The sequence below is a fragment of the Gobio gobio genome, assembly GCF_949357685.1.
Source record: "Gobio gobio genome assembly, chromosome: 3".
Classification (NCBI taxonomy): domain Eukaryota; kingdom Metazoa; phylum Chordata; class Actinopteri; order Cypriniformes; family Gobionidae; genus Gobio; species Gobio gobio.
The window spans coordinates 48,559,886-48,567,073 of record NC_137099.1 but is presented as its reverse complement, the minus strand read 5'-3'; the positions used below and the strand labels follow the sequence as shown (position 1 = coordinate 48,567,073).

At 41.7% G+C, this 7,188-nt stretch overlaps 1 protein-coding gene across 2 annotated transcripts in view; it reads left to right on the top strand.

Moving 5' to 3' along the window:
* Nucleotides 1-243: 243 nt before the first annotated feature.
* Nucleotides 244-7,188, top strand: part of atf7ip (activating transcription factor 7 interacting protein) — a 44,658-nt gene continuing 37,713 nt past the window's right edge. The window contains exon 1 of one of the 2 annotated variants that reach the window (XM_079811431.1): nt 244-525. The gene's annotated coding sequence lies outside the window, so the exon portion shown is untranslated. The remainder of the gene's footprint in view (nt 526-7,188) is intronic. The other variant, XM_079811429.1, reaches the window with a different exon arrangement.

Sequence of the window (7,188 nt, the reverse complement as noted above, 5' to 3'; positions counted from 1 at the left end):
AGTCGAACCAAAACAAATATTCATGGGAAGGATGAGAACACGGTTGAACCAGTGAGAAACCGAGTTTCTCTGTATATCACTGCAATTGCTGCGTATGGATTTTAAAAGTATGTTAAAATGTACGCTACCACCAACTGACATTTAAATTCAACATGGACACCTCAGAAGACGTTCGAGGGTAGGTAGGAGGAGCCTAATTTTCGATTCTCATGTTGTCCCGCGAAAAGCATGTCTCCTCCCCCTGTTGTTGTACCGTTGTTGGAGGGAGAAGAAGAGAGCGCGAATCACCAAGCAAACTACACCGTGGAGTTGCTGTCAGCCTGCTCTCACTGTAGCCTACAGTCAATCACCTTGTGCTGCTGTCTGTGTGACTGTATGTGATTCCGTTGCGTGACGATAAAGACGTTACCAACAGAATCCGCGTTTGCCGATGTTCTGCTTTTAAACGTATACAATACGAGACCGTCGTGGTAACGAATTTTTGGAGGTACCGATTTGTAGACGCTCCGACTGACCAAACGCTGGGTGAGTTTTCACTCTTGGGTTTGCACAATTAATTGTTTGTCCTACTATTTGTAACTTAATATACATTTATTTTGATTTAATATATTCGTTTTTTTTGTTGTTATCTTGAATTAGGGTTATGTTTATATTTTAAATGTAACGTGATTTTACCTGTCACACATAATTGCACATCAGGTGTAAACATATTTTTTAAACTCAGTTTAAATAAAACAAAACACAATTTAGACTGTCTAGGTCATTTGTTAAATGTATTTAAAGTGCAATTTAAGTGAGTGTCTTTGTTTTTTTTTCCATTTTCCAAAGTGATAACTGCAATGTGATTTCTTCCAAACCTGGAAAAAAAAATCCTATTTACAAATCCAAAAGATAAAAAGCTGCACATGTAGATATAACATTTAATGTTTTTATGTTGGCTGACTGATATTAGTGTGAATGTAGCATTGTTTGAAGAAGTTTTGTCACTTATAGAAATATACTCATTTTTGTCAGCCATAATTAATTTATTCTCTGAGAAGTGTCCAATAACAGGCACTTTGCTGAGATTAATAATAGTATTTGGATCCTTGTTGTCATGTGATCTCAATCTGCCCCCCTGAGGTGAAAAAGTAAAAAACTCCATGTAAAGTAAAAAAGCTGCAATTAGGCCATGTGTCCACCAAAGCATTTTTTTCCAGAGGCCAGCATATTTTTCCAATTGTTTTCAATGGGAGCCCCACGTAGCGAGGCGAGGTGCTGAGTGTCTATTTCATGCTGAACACCCCCAGTTTTTTCTTTTTTTACTTATCGCTGAGAGTTGAAGCATGTTCAACTTTGGGGAAAACACCGCACTCATCAGTGTCACTTTTTACTTAGCCATCCAATCACAGTGGAGGAGGGACGGGACAAATACCACACTGTCCAACTGTCGACGTCTACTCATCAGTTTTCATTTTTACTTCTGTGTTGTTGTTTGCGTCGTTATGCAATTACATATGCAGACAGATCACAGCGCTTCCTCTTTGGTGATTGCTTCTAGGTGATTGCTTCCGCTTCTAGCAGACCAATCTCAGCGCTTGCGGTCCGCGGCGAATTGACACATTGTTACATTTTCGGAGAGGTACACGTCAGGCTATGCCACAGGCTATGTGTAGCTACGTCGTATAAATTAGCTTTAAGATTTTAGCAGAGCGCTTGCCGTTTTCAGCTGGCTAAAACGCATTGGTGGACACGCGGCCTTAAGGCCTGTACACACCGGGACGAATATTGTGCGATTATCGCCAGCATTTTTCGCCGCGTTATGAGTGTTCACACCCAAGTGATTTTCACTGGCGATGCGCCGAGTGATTGTGCAAATTCAGCCGATGGCGCTCCCTGTAGTGGTGCTGCGGTACGTTGCGCTTCTGACACTCGCTTGTCACACATAAGAAGAAGAGAGACAGTATTTACGTGCTTGGCAAAACCATTCACACACTTTTGGCTAACTGGCAAGTAGCATTAGCAGCTCTTCTTCTTCGTCGTATCAATGTGTGCTCGGCGAGACCGTTTTGTGCTTGAGCGCCACCAAGTCGTGTTTTACTGTAACTTCAGCAGCTCCAGGCATGTGAACAAAAGCACCGATCTCATTGGTCGGCCAGTTTTAAACGTGCCGCGTCAAAAAACAACAACAACCCAAGGTGTTTTTTTTTTAAATTACGCTTTTACGCCTGCCGTTTTGTGCACACTCACAGTGGCGCCCTTTGGTTAGTCACGATGCGTTAAACATCGGCGATAAACGTGCGCGAAAATCGTCCCGTGTGAACAGGCCTTTAGGCTACGGAATATAACTAAAGTCTTCATCTCATCTACGTGTTTTTAAACCTATTTTTCAAGATATAAGTACAGATAGCCAAACGTATGCCATAAGTTGAGCTAGTGTTGCTATGTCAAAACAACAATGCTTAAATAATGCCCCAGTGCTTACCTAGCCTATATCCACCTTATTTTGCAATGCGGAAGTATTTTCTGTGAATGTGCAAGACTTCCGTTTCATTGGCTCCTTTAGGTAAATAACTAGAAGAATAACAAAGTGTTAAAACTAATTGTACGACAATAATAATGTGCACTTTTAATCTGTGGTTCTTTCAAAAAAAACTTTTTTGGAGGTTGGAACGGGATTACATTTTGTCTAAACAGTAGAAGCCTGTTTGTAAATTAGCATTATTTTTGCAATACCATTATTTAACGACTACTAGGGATGTGATGGTGAGTAAATTTTCCCACCGGTTAATCGACGTGTGACAACACCGGTAATACCGGTATCACCGACTCGGCTTTTAAATCACTAATTCAATCTAACCGAAAGTAACATGCACATGACCGCTCGAGCATTCATAACGCAGCGGAGCAAAGCAAGTGGTTTCAATGAATTCCTATGAAAGTTAAGCTTCCGTTTGCATGAACTGAACATGCGCCAGTGCGCACACACCTTGAATGACCGTTAGTCCGTAAATGCTCGCTCTGTGGGGGCATGAAGGGATGACAGTTCGTCCGTAAATGCGCGTTTTGTGCGGCCGTATACATTTTACTTTCGGTTTTGAATTAGCACCAAATCCGGGGGCGGGTTGCTTGAATTGTGGGTTCATTAGCCTATTATTCTTAATGAAAAACACAACAACAAGACAAATGACAAACTCCCTTATATAGGCGCTTTTACATTTCGCTTTGAAACCAAATCTTCCACGATCATCTCAGTCAGCTCCCCACTGTCTGATGAATGAGATCTGACTCCTGCTGCGTTTGTGCCGAGACTCACGTCAGATCATGCTTTATTAAGCAGACACGTTCAGTTTTTATTTGTATTGTCTGTTCTCTAACTGAACTAAATTATTTTATTAGCCTACTAAAAAAAATCATAACGACGGTGGGGGCGGTTCCGCAAGTGGGCAAGTCATGTAATCGGTGTTGAGTCTGAACACCGGTAACCCCGACTATCTTAGAAAGCCTACCTCCTACAAAGACTCTGACTTGTTAAAGGAACACGCCTCACCATTTTTGAAAATAGGCTCATTTTCCTACTCCCCTAGAGTTAAACAGTTGAGTTTTATCGCTTTCGAATCCATTCAGCTGATCTCTGGTTCTGGCGGTAGCACTTTTAGCATAGCTTAGCATAGACCATTGAATCTGATTAGACCGTTAGCATCTCGCTCAAAAAATTACCAATGAGTTTTGATATTTTTCCTATTTAGACCGACGGAAAATGAAAAGTTGCGTTTTTCTAGACGGATATGGGTAGGAACTATACTCTCATTTCTGCTTAATAATCAAGGAACTTTGCTGCTGTAGCATGGGTGCAGCGGCGCAATGATATTACGCAGCGCCTGAAAATAGGCTAACTTCCATCATCATAACCATGACAACCTGCTTGCGCAGGCAGCGTGCTGGGGACTATTTTCAGGCGCTGCGTAATATTGCGCCTGCTGAACCCATGGTACCCGGAGATCAGCTGAATGGATTTGAAAATGGTAAAACTCAACTGTTTAACTCTAGGGGAGTTGGAAAATTAGCCTATTTTCAAAAATAGTGGCTTGTTCCTTTTAAGGAACAACTGAAATGTTATTTTGAGTAATAGATCTAGCAATTTGCCAAGTACTGCACTTCATCATTATTTTATTTTATTTGCAGATATATTTTAAGTCTAAATATAACATTGCTAGCAGGTTGCATGTTTCATATCACTATAGAAAAGCTCAAATAGAAGAGAATGTTGCCAGCAATGCCAAGATCATTGGTTTGAAGACCAGGGAATGCATGAACTGATATAAAATGAAAACCCTGAATGCAGTGTACCTCATTTTGAGTAAAAGCATTTGCCAATTTAGGTCAGAGGCCTTTAGATTACATAAGCATAAAAAATGGTAATAATTAGGGAATGTTTTATAGTCAAACAACAATATTGACAAAAGGTTTCTGTACAAAACAGACTTATTAAATATGACAAACAAATGGTGTCCCTTCTTTATTATAAACACTCATTATTGTTTTATGAACATAACCTTTACAGATGCTTCTTTTGAAACCATAAATATATAATCACAAACCAGTGCCTCAGATTTGTTTACTATAATGATTCAGATTAGGGCTTTTCACACTTGAAATAGTTAACCCTGGGTCATTCTAAACCCAGAGTAAACTGAATCCTGGGTTATCTTGCTTCACGTTCACACTGCTCATAATTTACAGCGGGTTAACTATTAATCCTGGGTATTCGTAAGCTGACGTTTCACATTGTACATTCCTAAACCCTGGGTTAACATTCTTATTTGCATATTTGCGGGTTCAGTGTCATTGATTAGATGAACGCAGCACAAGACCTGTTTACATAAAAGCAGCAAGGAGCATCCTCGTATTGCTGACTGTATTATCGAGTTTACACTGAATCAATACTTCAGACTATAAAAGTAAGAATATTCAACAATCTCTTCTTCGCTCAAATTGTTTTTTTTCTGTAAGCATTTAAAAATGTTCCTCTCAAGCTGAATTTACTGTTTATATACAATGTGCAGTGTTTCCGTGACTGTTTAGAGCACGCAAATATATGTATGCGATTTGTTGTCTGTGGCTAAGCGTCTAGCTTTAACATTCTAACACCGCATTGTTTCACACTGTACAAGTTTGGCACCGCAATGCTGGGTTAACACTGCAAAAGCGGTGCTTTCATAACCCTGGGTGAAAAGCGGTGCTAACCCCGCTTCTAAATTACAAGTGTTAAACTTTCCTTTACCCAGGATTAAAAGCGGTGTTTAGAGCGACCCAGGGTTAAGCGCAGTGTGAGAAGCCCTATTGATCACAGACTACTGCTTTGACCTAATCCAACTTGGATCACTCCATCTGAGGGACACATTGAGGTCTTATTATGCCACTGCTTGACTACCGTAAAGACAACTGAAATGCTGTGGCCAATACATCTTTTATGCATTGCTTAAAGGCCAATTTATACTTCTGCGTCAAGTGTACGCCGTAGCTACGTCTTAGGCTGTGTGTTGCACCCGTAGCCTACAACGTACCCTGACGTGCACCTCTTCAAAAATGTAACAACGCGTCAATTCTATGAGGATTGGTCTGCCAGAACCCCTTTCTCAGGGGTACACATGCTCCCTCTGCATGTGTAACTGCGCGTCGCTGAGGACAAGGACGCAGAAGTATAAATATAATATAATATAATAATATAAATGAAAATCGACGTGTAGCCAACGGCGTTGAGGCTATGCCGCAGGTCTGACACAGAAGTAAATCAGCCTTAAGAACATGGTGCACTTTTGTCTTAAATTCATCAAATTAGGCCCTGTCCCAAATGGCACCCTAAATCCTCACGGTCTTCCTCTGAGTCCGCACTTTCACAACGTAATGCCGCTTTGATTGCCGGGAAGAAGTCCAGTGCGTGCTCGGCAGAAGTGCGCATCGAGGGCGCATATCGACCTCAAAGGGGGCGCTAGCGAGCACCCTTCTGAGACCTAAAATGACAAATGGGACACCCTACGGACCGTAGGACTTAAAGTCCACAAGACCGAAAGTGCACATGAAGTGTGCCATTTGGAACAGGGCCTAAGTAGACTGTGTGTTTTGGAAGCCAGTGTCAAACTTAAGCCGCTTTTCCACTGTGGAGTCGAATAGTTCCAGTTGTATTTCCACTTGAGCCTGGTATGGCACGGCACATTTACAAACTGTTCTTAGCCTGTATTCTCAGCACGGTTGGCTAACTGTGCTGGTAGAATGCGTGTGATGTCGCAACTCAGGATTTGTCTCCTGTCTGCCTACCAGTTTCTTTGACGCTTGCTGAGTGCGCTATTTGAGCGACGTAAACAAATTAATAATGCAATTAAAAGAAATATCCGATCATCTTCCATTAACACGGTTGCTACTTGTTTGTAAACTCTTGCGTTACCAAGGCAATGACTGGCACATTTGTATTACATTCCAAAGAGCCCCGTTATCAGCCCCACATTGAAAAATGAAACCATGTGCGTGCCGGCTGGAATGGAAAGGTTAAACCGAGAATGGTGGAAAAGCGGCTTTTGTCTCACTAGTAATGCTACATTACTGGGCTGGAAACGTGTGGATTAGAGATCATCGATATTTGAAGACTCATGTTTCCAGGGATTGGAGCGAGCTGACAGCAGTGAATCCATCTTATCAGATTGGAACCGATCCATTAGAAGAGATTTTAGGAGAATCTTTGCTAACCATCACAAATTGTTGGTGTCTATCATTCTCCTCCGTGTGCTGTACTCTTGCCCAGTAACAAAGATGGTCCAGGCCTAGTTGGAGGTGCATTCACTTGGGTTCAGAACCCTGAACATGAGCCCTGCGGAGCAACATTGAGACAATTGTGCAGTTAAGTCGAGCTGTTGATCCAACCACAAGGGCATTTTCACACCTGGCTCGCTTGGAGCGTTTGTTTTGGAACCTTGTGCGTTTTCTCTCTTAGTTAGGTTGTTTAGGCATACGAACATATGAACAATTGTGCTCAGATCGCACCAAGACAATCGCTCCGAGATTGCTTGAACGAGGTGTACTCGGCCCGATTGAAAACAAATTCTGGGGCGGTTCGGTTGAGATGAGAAAGCAATCTGACCCAACGGACCAATAAAACAATTGGCTCATGATTCTTAACAGGAAATGTTAAGAATGTCAAGAGGTGCACTAGCG